Source organism: Varanus komodoensis, unplaced genomic scaffold (genome assembly GCF_004798865.1).
Source record: "Varanus komodoensis strain SLA01 unplaced genomic scaffold, ASM479886v1 scaffold27, whole genome shotgun sequence".
Lineage (NCBI taxonomy): Eukaryota > Metazoa > Chordata > Lepidosauria > Squamata > Varanidae > Varanus > Varanus komodoensis.
Genome location: NW_025335701.1, coordinates 14,648,166 through 14,670,987, shown reverse-complemented (window position 1 = coordinate 14,670,987; position 22,822 = coordinate 14,648,166). Strand labels below are relative to the sequence as shown.

Sequence of the window (22,822 nt, the reverse complement as noted above, 5' to 3'; positions counted from 1 at the left end):
GAACTAGGTATGGTGTTTCCATCCTTCTGCGAACAAGCATCACAGTCGGTGCTGTTCCCAGGAAAGTCTGAATATAGATGTGACTTTCTGGAGGAGGAGAAAGAAAGAGACTCCAGACAAATGGCCATACTCTGCTCCAGAGGGTCAACTAGTTGCATTTTCTCCAAGACTGATTGGTCATATTTGTATATTTTCCTTCTTTCAAAGCACTCAGAGATTGATGAAGCTGAGAAATTCAGCAGACTATCACAAACATGTTTGTGAATACAGGGGATTAATATGCTAGATTCGACTAACAGCTAAAGCCTTGTATTGTCTTTTCTGGTAGTGACTCTTCCCATAAAAGGATGCTCAGAAAATTTGTTCTGTCTTCATTTTAATTTAACTGACCTAATTCACATTTCTCAGGGGCTAATGTTCAGATTGGGAAATAGTTATCCTTGGAAGAGAATAGAATAAGGAGCTGGAAGGGATCTCGAAGGCCATGAAACCCAACCCCCTTTCTCTGCTTCCACATGTGGTCCCCCATCCAGCTTCCAGTCTCTGCCTTTCCAGCTTAGCAAAGGAGACTTGACATGCTAGCTTGATTTATAGCCATGCAGGTGTTTGCACTATCCCAAACTCTGTAATACAGTTCTTGACTAAAAAGAAATCAGTACAATAAATATGAAAGAGCACATAGCAATGCATATTTTAGGGCAATAAGCATATATAACTGTGCATGTATCATAGAATATGTTTGCATGATAATATGAATTTGAATGCAACATTGTAAAATTAATGATTGATGTAGACATGAGATGTAATGGAATTAGGAATGAACTCATGCAAAATTTGACAGACCAGAAATAATCAGATCTAACCTTGCATACCCCAAGTGTTTTGAGATTGGCTGCTAGCTGATCCTGTTAGCTGAAGAACCTGGAACACAATTCTCATTGTGGCAGTTGGTTAAGCTGGGTTGGCTATCAGCTGTCGCTTGGCCTTCTAAGAGCTTCAGGTTATGGGATAGAGGCAGAAGGCAAGTAGAAAGTAGTGGTTGCCCCCTGGTTACTGTGCCTTGTAACATCAGCTCCTTTCCATCTTGTAAGTGTTCTGCAACTGCTTACTATATCTGTCCTTTGAACAGCCAACTGGGATGGGCCATTCCACAGAGAGAAAACTGAGGCTGAAAGGCCCTTTTGTGAGTTCATGGGAAAAGTATTAATTAAAATGAGGCACAGATACTTCTGCCCAATGGGTCAAGTGGACATTTCCCAGAGTCAGGAACAGAAGCTGTTCTGTAGCAGATCTCACAGCCAATTAATGCAGGACTGCCCCTGTCATTTGAGAAGACAAAAATCTCTGTCACAATATTTTGGATATTCAAATATACAGGAGGTGATGCCATATGTGTCTATTTTAACTGGATTTTTTAATTTTTCAGAATGGCATTTCATTCAATAAATAAATAAATGTCTGACTGTAAATGAGAAGTGAAAAACGATTTATATAATATTCAAATATACATGGGGAGAGAGGGAGGGAGAGATGGTTTGAATTTCAGATAATATTCATCTGGCTTGTTGTTTTATCTAAATTGCTTCCTTTCTCACAGGATATCCTACAAAAGGGAAAAGGAAAAGTGTTTTGGAGGCTTCCCCACAATCTGTTTCAAAATAACTTGTTGGGGAAATGAACTGAAATTCATTAGCATTCCCCCACACATAATGAGTTTAGTGTCCCCTGAGTTTCAATTGCTTTCAAGTAACTCAGTTCACGGCCTCACAAGGGTCTTAATGGAAAAAGTTTAACCTTGGGCTAGAAAGTATGCCTAACTCTCACAGCAAACATCAGCCTGCCCAAAGTCAAGCAGGTGACGGGAGAAAGAGAGGTGATGGCTGCATCTATAAACCACTTGGTCTTCCTGGGAAGGCTATTAACTTTTTGCCATCTGATGGGAGGCAGCAGGATGAGGACATGAAGAATGATTGAGGAAGACAATATTTAACACATCATAAACCTGTACAACAACCGAGCACACAATGTGCAGGGATGTGAAGAGTAATTCTGCTTCCCAGAATTGATGCCTGTGCTGCCTGGAATTATCTAGACTCGGCAGTAGGAAAGAGAGAGAAAGCATTTGGTTCCATATTTGATACAAACTTAGCTAATTTCATCATTGCAAAACAACATATACTGAACCTTAGTTGTCCCTTGAAATTTGCACTTCTCTGAGTTTTGCAATGTTGTTTTTCAATTCAAAAGTACACGAAAAAAATGTGTATGCTAGGAAAAAAAATAACCTTCAACATTTCATTATATTAGGAAAATGGCTTGCCAAATTGTATACTCTGCTGAAGTAGGCAGAAAACACATGGATTTTTAACCATACATAAAATAAATAATCATCAACATTTTGAGGTTCTGAACCAAATATAAGATTAGTGGGGAGAGAGAGGGAAGGAGGGAGGGAGGGAGACTAACAGAACCTAAAACTGAGAGATTTGGTCATTTGTATTTGCTACTGCATTGTGTCTGCTTTTCATAATAGCTGATCAAGAGAGAAGAAAAGATAATGGTGAGAAGGATATTTCCCTTTCCATCTTATAGCCATGAGCTCACTTGGTATAAATGGGAATAAACTCAAGATGAATTAACAGCTAGCAGAAGGGCACTTTATCTATTCACCTCCCTTCATTCCTACACACCAAGAAAAATAGAATTTTTCCTCATCAGATATGCCCCTCAACTGTAGACAAGTTGAAGCCAAAGGCTGTCGTGAGCTGAATTTCTAACCTTTGCACCTGCAAAGCCTCGGACCTTTCTTGCAAAACATTCTCAATCGACCATGGTATTTTCCAAAAGCACAAACACCCAGAAGGAATCTCTGAGCATGCACAGAGTGGTTTGTTGAACCCAATCTAATATTTACTTCTAGGAACTCTCCTTTCGATTAGATTTGGGTCCTGTCCTTTCAGGAAGGGCTTTTTGGAAATAAGCACACCTCCTCTCCACATGCTGATCCTCTGCTGATGTCGCACCGTGGGTTAGAGAGCCTTAATCACTTTGTCTGTCCCTGAGAAACTTCCCAGTTTCAAGCCCGCTCATACAAACATAGAAATATAGAAACCGAGCAATTCAGCAGGGGTCTCCCAGGCCATCTAGTCTGACCCCCAGCTCTGGCTGGCTTCACTCATGACATATTCTGGAGGCTGCCTGAGGACCTGGGGCTTCCAGCCTCAGGATAAGCGCCTCCACTTCCCACATCTCAATGTCTGGAACTGGCCTACTTTCCAAGGCCTCCCCTGCTCCTCCTGATCAGCAGGCCTCAGGAATGCTCATGAAGTGTCTTTCTCGCTCACTGCCCAACAAAGGCAGCCATAAGACCTGAAAGGAGGTAAATTTTGGGGTAACTTTCTTTCCTTGGGGAAGCTCAACAGACCTGTAGTACCCCTGCTAGGAGTACCCTTTTCATATCCCCCTAATAAACACCTTTCTCACTTTTTTCCTGAGAAAAGCTGCCTCAGAAAGCATCGGAATACACACCCACATTGGCTCACTGAGACTTGGGAGGTGCAAATAGGTAAAACTACACCCCTCAACACCCCCCCCCCCCATCTCTATGACAGATCCTGACTCCTGAGAACACTTGTAATGAGAAGGAATCAGGAGACTCACCCACGTCACATCTGATTTGCATGGCATCTCTAAGCAAATGACCTAAACGGGGAAGGTTGCTGCTTAAGGAGATGGCACAGAATACACGTTGATCCTCTGTGTATTCTCTTGCGACTTCAAAGAAAATGACTAAGGGGGCTCTGGATACAGTGCGCCGTTCCCTCTCGAGCCAATAACAAAGCACCTCCTCATGGTTTGAAACAAGGCAGCTGTCAGCCATGCTCCAAGAAGCATTATGCATTATACTGAAACCATGACATAGTTTAATGTTCCAAGTCACAGCCCCCTTCTGCAGGCAAGGTTGTGTATTTGAAGATCTAATTATACCTGTCTTCTTTTTTAAAACAATATTTGCTCTGTATACCTAACCCTGATATTAAAAATCTAATTTGTTTTTTAAAAGCCAAAGATGAGTGCTCTGGCTAATTTATATTTGAGGAAGGTAATGGGAGTGATTGCTCCTGGTGTTTTAAATGGGCTTTCCTCTGAAGAGAATGCTGGTGTTCTCTTCTTGCTGCAGGCTAATGGATGTGATATGACTTGAGTGACAGCATGGAGAAGGGGACTGCAGGCGAGAATTAGGTTAAAGCTTCAGCACTGACAAAGTTCCATCCCACCTATTCTCAGCATCGATCTACAGGTAGAGAAAAATCAGGTAGAATGCACAGTTCCTAATTTTGAATGCATTTCAGAATGAAGCTCAAGGGTGCAGGTCTGAATACATGCCCAAGGTTTCTTTTCTGATTTTAAACCCAAGTTCTCAAACAATATTTTTAAAGGTATGGTTCAGAGCTGGCTTTGGCTTAGGATGCAGGTGTAAACCTGCTATCCACGGCACCCTCAATATTTGTAAGCCTTCAAGCCTGGGGGTGGGAAGTGTGATGGAGGCTGTCTTTACCTCCAGGGACCTCCTATCCAGCATCTCAGCCAGGTGGCTGGTTTTGGCCGTGGAGGCAGGAACAGGACCGTCTTAACAGCATTATGGGCCCCGGGCAAAGCAGTGTACTGGGGTCCCTGTGACAACTACTCACAGGAATAACAAGGTAAAAATGAAGGGTTAACATACACAGATTAGTATGGGGCCCACGGGCAGGTGCCCATCAGGCCCATGCGTTAAGACGGCCCTGGGCAGGAGCCCTGCCATGGCAGCTCTTCTTCTGGCAGCTCCAGTCTCTGCCCTACCTTCTGCCCCACCACTTTTACTGCCTCTCCAAAGTTGGTTTTCTGACCTCGGAGAAGCAGGTCATGTTCCACGCTGGGAGGGGGATCACTGTGTACATCCCCAGCTCCGATACTGAAGTTCAGAGGGCTATAAGATTGCTCTCTTAGGAAGAAAATCAGAATACTACTAAAAGCACTTCTTAGCTATATATTAAGATCCTAATTATCCCAAAGCTGCTTACAATAAACAGTAAAATTTAATAGCAACAAATGATAAAACCATCTGAAACTTAGACAATTTGAAAATATGTCAGTTAAATAAAAAGAACAAGACAAAATAAGGATTTTCAAATAAGTAGCAGCAGCAAATAAAATACCACTTTTCCATTAAAAGCCAAAGAAAACATGTACACTTGTAAAGCTGTCTTAAAAGCAGCCACAGGTAAAGCCAGCCATCTATTGGGAAGGGATTCCATAAGGTAGGGGCCACCAAAGAAGGCCCTCTCTCTAGTGCCAGACAATCTTATCAACAGTTGTTGCAGGCTAGTTAGAAATGCCCCCAAAGAGGATCTTAAAACATGGATGGATTCATATAGGTGAAGGCCATTGCAACCCCTTCCCATCAATTTATGCCATCTTTCACACAGATATTACATCTTCAGGACACCTACTCACAAAGAAAATAGAAATAAAAATGGGCATTCATTGCTTGAAGACACAACTGAATCACTCTTGTACATTCTTCTCCATGAGGCTTAACTGTCCTACGGTCCGCTAAAGTCCCCAGACAGTCCTCCTTCAAATGCACACGTTTGGAGAGATACCACAACTCCATGACAGCAGGTCAGGTGGCAGGTGAGATGGAAGACCTTTGGCAGACAGCTTCTACCCATCAATTTGGACTAGGCCTTCTGAACCTGCTGCCCCACACAGATATTGGGCTACAATTTGCAATGAGGAGGAGGAGGAGGTGGAGGGAAAAAGTAAATCTGGATCCATAATTCTATCCCCTGCAAAGGACAGGGAACATTTGTTATTTCAGTACAGATGCCCCTGACATTACCCTAATGCAGGGAACAATAGATGGCAAAGAAAAAGGGGACGGCAGAGAATGAGGTGGCTGGATGGAGTCACTGAAGCAGTTGGTGTGAGCTTAGGTGGACTCCGGGGGATGGTGGAGGACAGGAAGGCCTGGAGGAATGTTGTCCATGGGGTCGCAATGAGTCGGACACGACTTCGCGACTAACAACAGCAAGCCCCTGACATTACAATGAAGAGTGCCATCTTTACCCATTCAAGAGTCCATCTGATCACTGGCTACTGCATATGAGAGGGACCATTGGGCTGCATGCGGCTTCTGTCAGAGATCAGATGCACTGTTGCAGTACACCCCTGCCTTACAGTCTGTGTGTTCTACAGCAGCCTTCCCCAACCTGACACCCTCCAGATCTGTTCGATTGCAGCTCCCATCATGTACAACCTGCCTGGCCATTGGCCAGGCCGGCAGGGAAATGGTTGAAGTCCATCACCTTCTCAGTATACCAGGCTGGGGAATGCCTTTTTAAAGATCTGGCTTGTTCTTGACCTCTACCATCAAGGAAAGGTGAAAGAATGATGTCAAGATTCTCCAAATATCAGCGCACCACTCAACTTCCTCCAATTAATGCTTGTGTTTGCTGCTAATTTTGCTTAGAAGGAAAATTGTGCACTGTGGACAGTGATCTAGCTTGAAAGTTGCACAAAAAACTGCAGATTTCTGCAAATTTCCTCCAAAGAGTAAAGCCGGGCTGTTTTAGAAGGTTGCACTAATCAAATGGGGAACAATGGGCAAAGCAGAGCACGTGATCAGCACCCTGCAAGTATTTTTGACAGGCACATTCTCACACTTGGGTTTGCGAAAAGGGCAGGTTCACAAGTTTGGCAAGCAGGAATTAAATTCTCATGCACCCTTATCTGCCATTACATTTGTCTATCTTCTCTCCCTGCACGATCTCAACTGTGCTGGGAACAAGCTTCATAGCTATGTAGAACTCTGAACCCGGGAATGTCGCATCCAAACTAGGTCCAATGTGGAAGAAGCTGATGGGCATTCCAAGCCTCATACACACGTCTCACTTGGGTCACTGTTTTCCCACTCCTTGAAGGACAAAAAGAACACACTCCCTGCCACCATGTTTCATCAGAAGTGACCTGTGCGCTTGAGCAGCCAAGCAGAATCCCATCTTTAAGGGTCTGTACACCTGGACTCCACACCTTCCTCTCAGATAAAAGTCAGTGCCAAAATCATGTAGCCTTCCACCGGCACCATGCCCCACCAGTTATCAATGATGCCACAAATAATATTTCTAATCTGCTCAGGCGACTCAATTAAAATCCTCTTCCCTTGATAAATGCACATATGATTAGCACTCATTGGGAAAGCTGTCCTTCAGGCTGCACTAAAAGAGAAACCGTCTGATTATTGATGGGAAAGACATGCAGAATTCCTAATGAATGTCTTTTTTTTTTGCTTTGGGGAAGAGAATGGCAGAGTGAGGAGGGGAATGGCCAGGGCAACTTCTTTTATATTGTTATTTATTTTATATTGTTAATTTTATATTGCTATTTTTTGTATTTTATTGTATTTTATTTTGTGCTGTGAGCCGCCCCGAGGCTTCGGCAAGGGGCAGCATAGAAATGTTTTAATAAACAAACAAATAAATAAATAATAAAAATGGGGAAACTGGAATTGGGACTCCGAATTGTGGAGCTGGGAAGGAGTTCTGGATTCCTTCAACGCTGCTCCATGGTAACACTGGACTGATTGCATGCTCCCACCCTGAATGGACACCAAGCGATGACTTGCATACTGTGGCCATCAGAGCTGAAGCAACATGAACAGACAAAACTTGCATGGGCTGGCATGAGCTGCTTTTCACTGGAGTCAGTTCCCATGTCCACCTACCAATCTTCAGGCATGCAGTGACTGAGCACCGCAATGCTGTGGAATGTCTTTCGGCCAGTCAAATTCCATTTTGGAGAAGCTCTGAAAGGTGGCAGCCCAGGGCTGGGCCAAAGAGGTGGAGCCAAAGGTAAAAGCAATAGGGCAGAAATGCTACTATATTTTATCTTGAAGTCAGTAAATAATCCTTAACAGAGGTGTTTCAGCCTTTTAGAATAGGAGAGAAAACTGCAGAAAGTGAGGAAAGCAGCAGATGATTGGTGGTTGACAGGAACGGGGAGAGGCCAAAGGAAAGGGGCATGGGCATCTGTGGAGACTTGGCAGGGGGGTGGATTTGGACCCTGAGCTGAATCTCATTCTGCAGCCCTGGTTTGCACAAATCACGTGATGTGTTTGACCCAGTCTTCAGTACACTGAATATCTCAATCCTTTCCCAAGCTGATGCTCTCCAGTTCTGTTAGTTTGCAATGGGGATTATGGAAGTTGTAATCCAATGCATCTGGAGGGCACCTAGCTGAGGAAGACTGGGATATTTCTTGTTGGATTCTTCCCTCGAACAACCACTGAACCTAGGCTAGGAAACTACATGTGTGGTGTGCACGGACACACACACATTTCCCTGTACCTGTTAGAAGGCAATCCATGTCTGTCAGCTGCAGTCATCATCTTTCAGAGAGGCAAATCAGCACATCCAGATGTCCTTAGAAGACCTGACCCCATTCATCACATTCCCTATTGTGGCAGACCAATGGTCCCACTCATGAGTTTATGCATACAAATCAGCTTATAGCAGAATAATATTCTCCTTGAAAAATCTTTGGAGACTGATGGAGGCCCAAAAACAAGCAAAACAAAACAAAACAAAAACTTTGCTTGATTGTTCTGTATTTAGCAATGCTACTCCCTTTCTGCAGCAGCTGTTTATGGACAAGAGGCGACTTGGCATAGTTCTTCATTGCATTCAACAGCCAAGTGAGCTCCTCCAGGACAAGCCTTTGGGCTAGCAGAAGGATCAGCAGAACACGCAAGAGCCTGCCTCTGTGGATACTTGGTGTGTCTTTTGTTTCTTTTACACCAAATCACACCCTTATATACATTATTGCACTTGAATCAGCAAGGGCTACTTCTCACAACACAATCTCCACAGCAAAAACCATGGACAAGCAACACAAAACCATTTTAAAAAATCAGAATTAAAACAGTAAAATCGAACATGCAGAATAAAATCCAGGACTATATAATATACACAACAGGAGAAATATTAAGCAAGTAATACAATAAAACTGGAATAGCTAAGAAAACAAGTGTTGAATAAAAAGGTATGCACCCAGCTGCAAAAGTTAAGCAGTGAGGGTGCCAGGTGGACTTCTTTAGGGAGGGTGTTCTCAAGTGGGGTGCAGTGACAGTGAAGGCCCTTCTCCTAGCTATCTTCTCCACTTCATTGGGGTGGCTCATGGAGAAAGGTGTGTGCTGACGATCTTAGTGGTCCGGTACGGATATACGGAGGCAGGTGCTCCTCCAGGAATCCTGGCTTCAAGCTATTTAGGGCTTTATATGTTAATGTCAGCACTTGAATTGGGCCCAAGTAATGACATGCAGCCAGTGCAGGCAGACAATGTAGATTTGGTCCCACATAAGGTTTTAGAACTTCAAGGAAGTTTTCCTCCTGATATTGAGTATGCTTACCATATTCCTGGGCCTATCCGACAAATGTGAGAAAGACCAGTTATTGTCAAGTTCCTGCTTGTATCACCTAAAGAAGAATATACCCTCTGTGCAACAAGACACAAAGAGTAGCTCCAGTGGGATCCAGAGCATAGTATAATCATGCTTTACCCAGATTTCACAAAAGAAATCTGATCAGGGAGGGAAGCTTGGAAAAGATCAATGAATGGCCAGGCATCTTAATCTGAATGCGTGTGTAATTTTTCTCACCATATTTGCGGTGGACTTCCAAGATGACCTGAAGAAATTTTAATCCACAGAAGCAGCAGAATCTTTCCTTATGTGGATTGGAGTTACCCATCCTGCTTAAAAGTAGTCACACAGCTTCTGCTGCAGCCTCTGTTCAATTTCACTCTTCACTTTTCAGTGGTTGATTGGAAAGCTCCGGGCATTCAGTCATGGCTTACATACTTTTAGAAGATAAAGTTCCAGGCACTTTAACATCTTCCTCTGCTATGTTTTACTACTCCTTTTTTTGAGCTCTTTTTCTTCTATCTATTACATACTCTCCCTCTTCTTTTTCTTTTCTTTTTGTTTAGTTAGACAGTGTTATGTTTAATCAATGGTATTTCTGGTCTTAATAATCAGATGATTAAGAAAAAGCAGGTGTTATGGGTTGCACAGTTGTCTTTCTGGTAGATGAGACGTTAATTTTTAATTTGTTTTGTTTTGTTTTACTGATTTTGACTTTCCTCCCCTTTTGCATAAGTTTCATTTACATTTTTTTTTCTCTCACACTGTGGTGTTTTATCTTTCATTTTTTCACTAAAAGGGTGTAGGGCACAGTAATGAGCTTGTGGAATGTATTGGATCCATATCCTTTACTATGAAGTTCTCTGTAAGAGATGCATTTCCTAGAAAGGACAAGATTTGCATGTGTACAAGGAAAAACAATATATTCATAATAATCGCATGTTTAAAGTTACTTCTTGGAATGTCAAAGGGCTGTGGAATCCAATTAAACAGAAGAAAGAGCCCTCCAAATGAAAGGAATATGGAACTGATGTAGCTTTCTTACAGGAAACGCATCTGATGGCAGCAGATACGTATCAGCTGACAAGAGGCAGGGAGGGAGCAGTCTCTGCAACAGTTATTTCAACCAGGTTTAAGGAGAAGATAATCTTAATGCATAAATGCCTTTTGTTTTCAGTTCAACAAACCATTACTGATCCTGATGGTTGGGTTTTGATTCTGGTTGGAAAGCATAATGAGAAAGTAATGGCTTTGATTAATGTGTATGGACCTAATAATGACTCTCCAGTCATGTTTCATGAATGTTTCAGCAAAGTGTTTGATATTGGATATGAATATATGATTATATATTGGTCTGTGTGTGAGTGTATGTGTGCATTTTAATGGGATATTAGATCTCTTCCTGGGCAGGAATACATCAGCCCCTAAGAAACAAGCAACAGTGAGATTTTCTGTTCAGGTCTACATGATAGAATTTGGCCTGATTGACCCATGGAAAATATTATATCTCCTGTCCATAATAATTGTTTGCAGATGGATTAAGTTTTTGGTTTTCCCATTCTTGTTATGTCAGATCAATGACTCTAGGGTTGAAACATTTGTAATATCAGATCATGCACTGGCTTGTTTGGAACTGCTGCCTATGAATGCTTCAGGGTCTTTGGAGGCTTGACATGTCCTTGTTAAATAATGAGACTTTAAAAAATCAGATTCTCATTATGCTACAAGACTATTTTGAAATCAATGAGGATACAACTAACTTATGCTCCACTGAATAGGAGGCTGGTGAAGCTTTTATCCAGGGTTTTATTATTGCTTATGCCTCTCATAAAAATAAATTAGAAAGAAGTGACAAATAGTTCTAAGCGATAGGCTAAAAACTGTCATAACTCAATTAACCTTCCCCTGGTGTATGGTACTAGGCAGAAGTATCCACTTTCTCTTTTGATATTCATTTTATGTTTTGAAAGCCTGGCATATGCTATTTGACAAAATACTAGTGGACTCATGGACTCATGCGTATTGCATTTGAATATAAACTTATTTTCTATACTGATGATCTTCTAATGACTATTTTGGAACTCCATTATTCTGTTCCATCTTTGATGTAGATGATTAATTATTTGGCTATTTATCTGGGTATTCTGTTAACTGATCCAAGCTGGAACCCATATCTGTTGAAGAGAATGCACTCCATTTGTGTTAACTAACAGACTACTTAGACTTTGTGCTGGGTATATTCCTTATCTGGAAATACTTGTCCCAAGAAACATATTAAAATTTTACATATTACAAATTTATCATACTTACTCAAGTTAAATTTGAGTAAGTTGATTAATGAGGTCTCAAGGGCCACTGACAGGTGGGCATCTATAAAGTTAAGCATGGGTGAAGTCAATATACTTAAAATGAATATAATACCTCAAATTGTTGCTTTTTGGGTAGTGTTCCTATATCTCTAGCTGGCAAGTATTTCCAGAAGCTTTCTGGTTTTTTAATGGGGTTTCACTCCATCATAAATATCCTTGAAAATAATGCAACTTTTGATCAAACAGGGTGGATTTGGACCCCCTAATCTTTCCTTATACCATCAAATCTACTTGATGTTTTGCACTAAATTTTGTTCTTTTGCAGCTAAATTAGATTCCTCTCCCTAATCAGCTCCGGAATCTTCAGTGCTGGATCCTCTTCCCAAGTGGAACACATTGGGCTCTCATTACATCAAAACAGATACTGTGTTTCCTCCAGCTGCGGCAGCCAGAGAGCTGTGGCGTGCATGCATTTGCGCATCCATTACAGGGCAGTATTTGTGTGTGATACATTTTCACACACAAGATTAATGTTATGGGGAAATCCAGATTTGGATTGTTTGGCAGACTTGGAAGGGCAGGCTGATTTTACTCTGGATCAGCTTCTCAGTCCTGACAATTTTTTTGCTTTGTGTGTAAAAGATGAATTACTAGCTATGGCTGCATGGTGATACATGCAACAGAAACTTCTCTTACATTCAAGTTTGGTCTTGCTGCTTTTACAGCCTCAGAGCCGTCTGTGTTATTAAAAGTATTGATTGAGGCTGAATAATCACATTGTCCTACAATCCATCTGTGTAAATATCTATTATTGGTGAATAAATATGATACACAAGAGCTTGAACCAGGAATAGAATAATGAATGGGAGCTCCCTGTCTTGCCCAATCAATGGAGTGCTTAATTATTATCTATTCCACAATGGGTGATGGATCTTAGGCTATGCTTAGCTGAGCAAAGTGGTGTTCTGTGTACAATGGACACTTTGGTGACTCTTTGATAAGAACTTGGTTAAATGGGCCAGTTGTTGAAGGTGTGGTGCTGCTAATTCTGGTTTTTCCCCCGTATGTTTTGGCAATGCCTAAAAGCTGCTTCTTTCTGAGAGGAGGTAATAAGACGAGCCAATGTGGTGTAGTGGTTAAGAGCATGGGACTGGGACTCAGACAGTCTGGGTTCTAGTTCCCACTTGGCTATGGAGCCAACTGGGTGATTTTGGGCCAGTCACAGACTCTCAGCCCAACCTACCTCACAGGGTTGTTGTTGGGATAAGATGCAGGAGAAGAATGATGTAAGCTGCCTTGAGCCCTTTGTAGGAAAAAGGCAGGATATAAATTGAAAAATAAATAAAATAAATTTGAACAGATCTTGTGATGGCAAGTGCTTTAAAATTTAGGGACATTGTCTTTTGAAATATTTATTTATTGTTGTAAGCCACCCCGAGGCTTCGGCGAATGGGGCGGCATAAAAATGTTTTAATAAATAAATAAATAAATAATAAATTTACCACCTCTTGGAATTTAATGCAGGGTCAATGTAAATGGAGTCTCTTTTGACAGCTAAAAGAGTAAAATTCCAACACTGGAAGGTTAAACTATCACCTGCAAAAACACATGGGTGGAGGATCAGGTGAAAATTTCAAGAGTTGAATGAGTTGCCTTTAGGCATATTGTACAACTCATTAAATTTATGCACCAGTACCATTTCATGAGATACGGGCACTGGAGGTGCCTTTAAAATTGGACAATCATCTGACCTGAGCAGTGTGGGAAGAAGAACGACACTGAGAGACAATGGACTTTTGTCATCTTTACGGTGATTGTGGATTCCGTAGGGTAGTCCTCTCAGGACTTGGGGCCCCATTCAGACTTGTCTGGGTCACATGGTGAAACCGATGGCGCTTGGAGGCAGGGGATTTGTAGAGGTGCACCTCAATCTTGGAAGCTGTGAATGGGAAGAGACCCGGTGCTGGTGGTCAGCTACTGAACGCCCATTCCTTCCTTGACCCTGCTGCAGCTGAAGCGAAGCATTGGTGGATGCAGCCACATGCACTCCTCCTCTCTTCCCACCTGCCATTGACAAAATAAAGTGCCACCAAGCAAGCCAGCCAAGTCTGCAAGCCTTGAGGCACAGAATTCAAGTATACTTTTTAATTTACATTTTGAGTAGCAGTGATCTGGATCAATAAGACAGTATATGAGGACACAAGAGCAATTTCTAGACCTGTAGGCTAACTGTGGGTGAACAAGTGATGCTCACATTCTTCCATATTCTCTAAATATCCATTTAATGCTCTTCTCATCTCATTTACCAGGGTCATTTGTGATCTCTGTTTGATTTGCACAAACAGGACAATTGCACAAATCAGGTGCAACAAAATGGGGAAATGGCACCTAAAGGTATACATTTTCCAAAGTTGTTTGACTTCCTTTGTATGCTAAGGAATGGAATGATGATGACTGCCTGGCGACGGTGACACACGCGCTGGTGACTTCCCGCCTTGACTTCTGTAATGCGCTTTACGTGGGGCTTCCCTTGAAGACGGTCCGGATACTTCAGTTGGTTCAAAATAGAGCTGCCAGGTTGCTGACGGGGACGGGGCGTTATGTTCACATGACTCCAGTCCTCCGTCAGCTTCAATGGCTTCCCATTGAAGTCCGGGCCCAATTCAAGGTGTTGGTGATGACCTATAAAGCCCTAAATGGCTTGGGTCCTGGTTACCTGAATGAGCGCTTACATCCATATATGCCCGGCCGCCCCTTGAGAACTGTGGGAGAGGCCCTTCTCCGGGAACCCTCCGTGAAAGAAATTAGGAGAGTAGGTACTTGGAGGAGGGCTTTCTCTGCGGTGGCGCCCAACCTATGGAATGCGCTCCCCAGAGAGGTCCGCCTGGCGCCATCGTTATTTGTTTTTCGGTGCCAGGTGAAGACCTTTTTATTTAAATGTCATTTTAATTGTTAACAATATTTGCTTATTTATCTGGCCAGGGCGACTTCTTTTATATTGTTATTTATTTTATATTGTTAATTTTATATTGTTATTTTTGTATTTTGTTGTGTTGTAAGCTGCCCCGAGGCTTCGGCAAGGGGCGGCATAGAAATGTTTTAATAAAATAAATAAATAAATAAATAAATTTTAAAAATGCACCATTTGAAATTCTGGTATGACAAAAATGGATGCATTTTTTTTGACAATGTCCACATAATCAACCATTTGCCAATCTTTTTGGCAAATTTTCACCATTTTCATTCTTGCATCCAAATTCAGGGTTGTGAGCACAGTTTGTTTATGGGATTCTCCTATGTCCCCAATTTAAAGGCACAGCAGCTCTCTGGTTAAGAGCCAAGAAAGCATGATTAGAGCGAAGTGTTACTCACATCTCACTTTTTTATTCCATGTTCAGAATGATCTCCTAGATTCAGAGAAAGCTTGCCTATGAACACCAGAGAGGGTTATTACTTTCATGCCCTGACTGTGGGCTTTCCAAGGGCACCCCATGGGAAGATGATGCTGAATTAGATGGACACTTGGCAGATCCAGGAGGAATCTCATAAGCTGCTCATGATGGACTTTCCCCAGATGACTCACCAGGATGGAGAAACTTCATTTCTTTGATCTTGCAAGAATTACTGAGTTATTGTATGTGAAGTAGGGTGGATAAATGTTGCACAAAAGCATAATCATGATACATTTGCTTTATGAGGGTACGGGAATCATTGTTGTAATTTACAGAATGTAATTTTCATCTAACAATTACATTTTGTACTAGCGTAAGCAGATTATTTTAATGCTCACAACCACTTAGAAGGTTAATGGCTGTGGAGGATGAACAGTTCTTCCTAACCCTTTATGTAACTGCAGCTAAGGTAATCTAGTCCCAGGTCTTGCGTGGTGGAGAGTCATAACTAGCTATGTGCATAAAACAAGCCACCCTGGGCCTCCTTAACACTGCACATTTCCCCCAATTTCTGCATGATTAGAACTGCAAATGTTCTGATGGACTTCAACTGGCAGATTTCCAGAAACCGCAGCATTGCTTGAAAATATGGAGTAGCAAAAAAGAAAGAAAAGGTTTTGGGAAGTAAATTTAAGACAAATAGAAATAAACATGGAAATGGTGGAGGGGAAGGGGACAAAGAACAAAGAAAAAAAATGTAGATGTGAAAAAAGAAAGCAAAGAAGGAGATGGGATTGAAGGAAAATATCTCCCCCACACGCCTCTGAGTAACACTGTAATGTCTCTCCCTTAAGAGTTGCTCTAGTGATTGTAGTTGGCAAAATACCCTACCTTTAAAACTTTGAAATTTCAGTTCACTTTTTGATTATGCTTCAGCCAAATGCAGTGTTGCTGCAGGTTCTTTTTGTATAGAAGGGAAAGATTGAAACTGAAACTGTGTTTGAAGAGTCATTAATAATTCTCCTCACCCCTGCAACCAGCTTTCATTGTTTACAACTAATGAAAATTTGAAGACAACAGATTGGACACTGATGTTGGTCCATTGGAGTACAATATTGCTATGTAACTTGGCCTGGGCTAATCTAATTTTGTTCACCTAATTCTAAAAAGGATAGAGGGTCATACAGGAGCTAAAGGAATGTCCCAACAGTGAAGGCAAAGGAATGAGGAGAGGAACACATGCGAAGAGGTCCAGGTCTGGGCATCCTACAAGCACCTAGTCGGTCAGTGTGCAAACACAGTTCTGGACTAGATGGACCTCTGGTCCGATGCAACACGGTCTTTCTTATGTGCTTCAAATGTGGATTAAACCTTGAGATAGAGGATCAGCAGGATCCTAGGTGGCCAGAATTGGAAATGAAGCCACCACCTGGAAAATGTTAGTCCAGAGGCAGTGGACAAACGTCATCCAGGGTAGGGATGCTGTACATTTGTAACAGTACCTCTCCCATCCAAATATCAGTGGTTCCATCCTATCTACATAATCTCATGAGTAGGGATGTACAGATGCTGTAAAAAAACATTCCTTTTATATTTGGTGGATTGACAGGCAGCTTTCCATTGTTCACTTATGAAAATCCATGCTTAAGTCAGTTCATAAATTCCCTAAAATGTCTCTTTCCATGCTTTAGCTTGAGGGAGAAAATTGCATTTTTGGTTGGTGTTCTTGCATTGATTGTATTTTTCTAAGACTAGATCTGTATTAAATTGGGGGGAGGGAGGGGGAAAAAGGTGGTCCATAACTGGTTCACCAATCTGTGTGAATCAAAGGGAAGGCAGTCCATTGCTGGATCTATAGGCTGGATTCCTAGAAATTTGAATTTGTTTGAATCCATCGCAGATTACTCTGACATCCTTACTCATGAGTCATGAAAGGCATTCTTGATTGGCAGACAAACTAGCAAAGATGTTCTATGGCCTCTAGAGGGCCATAGAGAGGGCCAGAGAATTTTTCAGATCCCTAGGTCAAAAAAGAGCTCTGATCTCAGATCTGCGGATTTATTTATTTATTTATTTATTTTATTTTATTTTATTTTATTTAGAAAATTTCTATGCTGCCCCATTCGCCGAAGCCTCGGGGTGGCTCACAAAGCTGCTCTGCTTTGCAGCCAATATGGAAAGGCTTATACCAGCTGACCTCAGATCAGGGGCTTAAGGGGCTAGGAGGGAACCAATGAAGCCAAGATATAATATAGACCAGTAGTGCCCCTTCCCTCTCAGAAGCACTGCAGCTGAAAGCTGTTCTGCAGGGAAGGAGAATTGCAGAAGCAGTCTTCTTCCCGCTCTGCATAGGATGCCTGTAAGTCTCTGGGTTAAATGGGCTATGGACTCTCCACTAGACCTCTTAATAGACTGTGGCCTAGATGGCTTGCATCCTTTTTCAACTCGTAATGGGTCTGATGAATGCTAGCCTGCTGAGCCACCCTTCAGCTTCTGCCACACTCTGTGCTAAACATGCAAAGAGACTGAAATCTCACCTTAAAGGGTATGTGTAGGGGGGGTAGCTTGTACTCTTTTCTGGAGGCTGCTTTGTTCTTCCAAAGAGACATGGTAACATGGCATGCATGTGCTTGGGGGACAGACATTTGCATGTATTTTGGGCCCATAAATGTTACCAAATATTGGTACCACTTCATCTACCACTGGGATCAATGGGCCTGCTTATTATTTGCCTTACTAGCTCTCTTTCTAGCCTAGACATAAGGAACCAGACAATAGGCAAACAGATACTGAGAAATAAGTTTTCATATACCTAATTGTGACCTACATGCTAATGGGGTTACAGCCTGATATGAACCCAAGCACAGTTTCCCACCAGAAATCAGTCCTTTCCTGATCTTGCCGTCCATTTTACAAAACTAAAATTGCATTCAGCAAGACATGCACTTCTGAAAAATGCAAAGAATGGTGAGCTCATTTGGAAGTTGTGCACAATCACACTTTAGTCCAGCAGTACTAAAGTAAGCACAGTTAAAATGCATACAACAATGTGTACATTAATGCTTACATTATGAAACATGTGTACAAATGTTGTTTATTATCACTACTATTAGTATTAAAAATTGCAAGCTCATGCAGAAACAGGAAAAAATAGCTTATTTTTTTTTTTAAAAAAAGGCAAGTTCAGGGAGACTGAAACGGACCGATCTGCCCATCCTACGTGTGATGCAGGCGCTTGATTCATAATGGCAACCCACGTGATGGTTCTGCCTGTCTCCCTGTTCACAAAGTGTGTAAAGATGCACCACAGTCCCCAAGGCTGCTTCTGGTATCCAATCCCTTCTTTCACATGACTGGCCTGTCAAAATGGTGGTCTGCTGTTGGTATTCTATAAAAAATAAATCTACATCACATGAAGGTTTAAGCAAGAAGTGATGGTTGCCCTGATCACTGGTATTCCATCATTCCCATAGATAGGAATAGTAAAAACACATTGGAGCATCTGTCTCTGTCTTCTGCACTGCACCTTATTTGCTCTGAAGCCTTCTTTATGCGGGCAGCGTAAGTGAGAGCCTCCAGCTGTGTCCCTCTGGCTTCTTCCCACACCTGCATTGCCCAGTAGCACCAGCAAGAGGAACCTCTGACTCTCAGATTACCCCAGCAGCATGAGGAATCACACAGCAGTAGCTCCCTATTGCTAGAAGAACAATAAGAAGTCCAGGGATCAGTAACTCTGACTTCGCCCTAACACAGGGGAACACTCTCCCAGCTCCAGGGATTGAATCTGGGCCACCCAGCCACATAGCTTTTCCCCCAGTAACTGACCATTTAATGGTGTCCTGGCCTTTTTGAGTTTCCCCCTCATTCTAAAAGGTTGGGCTGCCTCTCCTAAGGATTGGTTGCCGGCAGTAGGAGCTTTGAGCTAAAACATGCAAACATTTTTGGCAATTTGGCCCTGCTCCTTTTGCCTTCAGCTGTGACCACCACCAGGATCAAGAGCATCCTCTAAAGTGGGATTTGGTCCTCAGGCTGAGAGATGTTCGGCATTCCTGCCCCCGCCTTCTTCCTGTAACCAACCATGCCCTGCATGATGGGGCAATTAAAAAACTCATACTTGAGACACTGCCTAGATTGGGATGGAAGCTGCACTGACTTGAAATCATATGAAGAACAGTCTTCCCTTCCCATCTGTGCAAACTCGTTTCCAGACTGTGCCACCAGAGGCGATCTGGAGCGAGAAACACAGCTCCATTTGCAAGATTAGGACATCCAAGAAAAATAATCAGAAACAGGAGTGACACAAAAGCACCGGAGTGGCACAAAAGAATAATGCAATTGTCTGCTATAATAACAGAGAAACATTTTATCATGGAAGAGGAATGTAATGTGCATCTTGCCATAATAACATTGATGAGGCTGCATGTGGAGAAATGTATTCTTCTCCTGGTGCCTTACACAAGGTGCAGACAAAGAGAGAACACTTCCAAGACACACAAAGGGCAAGACAAAGGGATGGCTAAATGAAGGAGAGAGAGGGACAGGCCGTGCAATCTATCCTTATCAAATGTAGGAATATGGAAGCAGCAGCAGGATGACTAAACACAATTAAAAGGGAGATGAAATTAAAGGTTGTGTAGGAGAAATGTATTTTCTGGGCCAAGAGGAATTTCTGCAACTACAATAATGGTGAAATAGTTTTCTGCAAGGCATGAGAAGAAAATGTGGTTCCCACATATGCTGAATACCAGACCATACAAAGGAAACGAGTCCTAGAGAAGAGATATGTGCAGAATCAGATATAGTCTAGTAAATGACCCCTTGGCCCCCTCCTTGGCTTATGACCTCATTCATTTATTACAAAGCTTTGACTTGGGCCCCATAAGTCTTCTAGCCCCAGGGACTGGTTTCTTAGGGGGATTATTTTTGGCTGAAATTGCGCAGGCCCAGGTTCAGAATGGGAATTTGCAAATGCACAGCCCCACAGCAAGAAAGGTCCAAACTGCAGGTTATGTTTAATAATCAGCATGCAGTTTCTTCTCATTAAAAGATAATAATAATTTGCAAGTGACAGGCACATGGGGCATGTGCCTGACCAGGAGCATCCTGTGCAGAGGTGAGGTTTGCTTCTTGCTGAGCCAATGTGATCAAAACCACACTGCTCCCTGCTTCCCCTTGGCCACCCTGGCGCTCTCACCAAGCATGTTTCCCCAGCGGTGAGACTGATTAGAGCAGCTCACTTCTATGCAAGGAGGGTGATGCCAGAGTGGTGATGGGGCAATCCCAAAAAGCAACTGCCCCAGCACCTTCTCCAGCCTAGCAACACCTTTGTTGGGTTGTCTTTGTCACCTTTGTCACAAAGTGTGTGCCATCATCATCCAAGTGCCCTGAAAGGATTACTGCAGAGCAACAGTGTTACTCCACTGCATAGTTGCTACACAGTGTTGCTAACACTTGATAGCAATGGAATACAGTACTTTGTCGAGGGAACAGGCTGCCAAGGACCCATTTCCTTGCCTTAACAGACTCTTTCCCATTAAACAGAGCTCAGTGTGAGTTCTTCTCCCCATGTGTGAATCTGGGTCACCATCTCTCTCTCATGTCATTTTCTGCCAAGTCCACCTCTTCTGCCTCTGATCTTTTATCTCCTTTCCCAATTTAATGCTAGGGAGAAAAGAAAAGTAAGTTTAAAATGTGATGGGAAGACATCAGTTTGGGATAGGGTGCTGCTGCTTCTTGTAGGAGGAAAAAAGGAGATTTAACCTTACAGCTGGTTCAAGTTTAAAGCTTAGTTTGGTGTATTTGCTCCGAGATGCTAGCAGAAGAACAAGAAATGACTTCATACTTTAATAGATGCTTGGAAGACAGAGGTGGGCTCCTGTGGGTTCTAGTCTTTCTCTGCAAAAAACACCATTTGAAATAGAAACACAGACAACACGGTCCTTTGGCACTTTAAAGGTAAACTAAGTGGCACAGGGATACACAGTGGAATAGTGGTTAGATTGCTGAGCTGAAACTCAGGAGATCCCAGGAGATTCTAGTTCCCACTCAGCCATGAAACCCACTGGATGATTCCCTGTTTTTTGGCCTAATCTACCCCATGTGGAGATGGAAAGGAGAAGGACCTTGGATGCCTCACCAAAGGTAACATGTTGGGATAGAATTGCAGTAATAATTAAATAAAGCTTTTGAAAGTTGACAGGTTAATCCTGATTGAGGTGGTTGGAGGAGTGAAGTGATAGACAATCGAAGACTTCCAGGAGACGGGGGGAAGTTTTTCTAAAAGTAGTCCCCGCCACCCACTCCCCATCAGCTCTGTCAACTCCTCCACCGCTTTCAATAAGCGACAAATGTCCTAGGCAGCCCCAGTGTGATGTAGTTAAAGGCCTCAATCCTGAGTCATTTGGGGGGAATGGTGTCAGAACCTGACTCCCCAGAGCCAAGGCACAAATCTCAATAAAACCTTCTATTGTAGTAAATCCAGCAATTGTCCCTAAACCCTTATAGTCTGAGTAAGGATCCACCATTAACAGATGCAAATGAACTTGCTAGACAAAAATAACTCATGGGTATCACAACAAAAAACACAATTTTCCATGGGTGAGTGCATTGAACAAGTCCGAGTAAGTTCATGCTTCTGGAGAAAGCAAGAAACCTTCCAGGTTACCCATGTGTTATTTCCAGCAAAGTCTACTGCAGGTTGTTTGGGCTTCAGTTTGGGAAGTGGCCAGTAAAGATCAGTATTGGATATTTGAGCTTGGCAGGGAGACTTGGGCTCAGCTGGATAACTCTGCCTCATCCACTTTAATTGCTGCTGTGCCAAAGAAAGAACTGCAAAACATGTGCAAAGACCTCTTCCTAGATAGACTTCCTTCTGCTGTCCACTTCCCATGGAAGACATCTCTGATTGCAAAGCAAGGGCGTCTCTCAAAGCCAGGTCTTCCAGTTGTGAAAGTCAGGTCATACCAGAGGCTTTATAGAACTGAGCTTTCAGGCATCTTGCTTCCTGGGGCCAGGTCTGACTTATAGACAACTCTCCCCAACCTGGATCAAGGCCACTTCTGACCCACCTTTGAGACACCTTGATTTGGTGCAAAAACACTGCTGAAGGAAGCTTTAAATTCCTGGGCTGCCTCTAGGTTTTCATGCCTGTCCTCACATGTACATGTGCTGCTTTGGTGACACTCCTTTTCCCTGGCCACTTGTGCCCCATCCGAACCCTACGCAGTCAGCAGATGCAGGTGTTCGGAGGGTTGTCCAAGGCTCTACCGCTGAGATTTCCAACTGGGGACACAATAGTGACTGTGGGCACGTCTCTTGCGGCTAACCAGATTCTCAGTTCCTCCTGATTTGCATTTCTTTCTTAAGGAACACTAATTTGTTCTGCTTTAACTTGCACAGTGCCATGCTGCACCATCTTTATTTGGGTTCAAAGGAGCAGATTTCCATTTTGCAGCTAAAACCTCGCCTATGACTTATACTAGTTTCTTGGCCAAAGTTCCTTCCTTTTTTGTCTTGAGGGAAGTGAGTGCTTTGTGAAGAGCTACATCCGCTATGGCAGCCATTTTTGGAGAGCTCACAACACTATCAAAAAAACAAATGTGCTTAAGAAATCAAAAGGTCTGGGGCTTTGAGCTGCCCCAAGACTCTGTTGTTTTTCCTGC

General features: G+C 42.7%; 1 protein-coding gene across 4 annotated transcripts in view; it reads right to left on the bottom strand.

Annotated features, from left to right (window-relative positions):
• CHRM2 (cholinergic receptor muscarinic 2) overlaps positions 1 to 22,822 on the bottom strand; it is a 158,958-nt gene that overhangs the window by 57,115 nt on the left and 79,021 nt on the right. The window contains exon 1 of one of the 4 annotated variants that reach the window (XM_044434032.1): positions 13,521 to 14,341. The exons of the other annotated variants lie outside the window; for them this stretch is intronic. The gene's annotated coding sequence lies outside the window, so the exon portion shown is untranslated. Of the gene's footprint in view, positions 1 to 13,520; positions 14,342 to 22,822 lie in introns of those variants that run through there. 4 annotated transcript variants of the gene reach the window in all.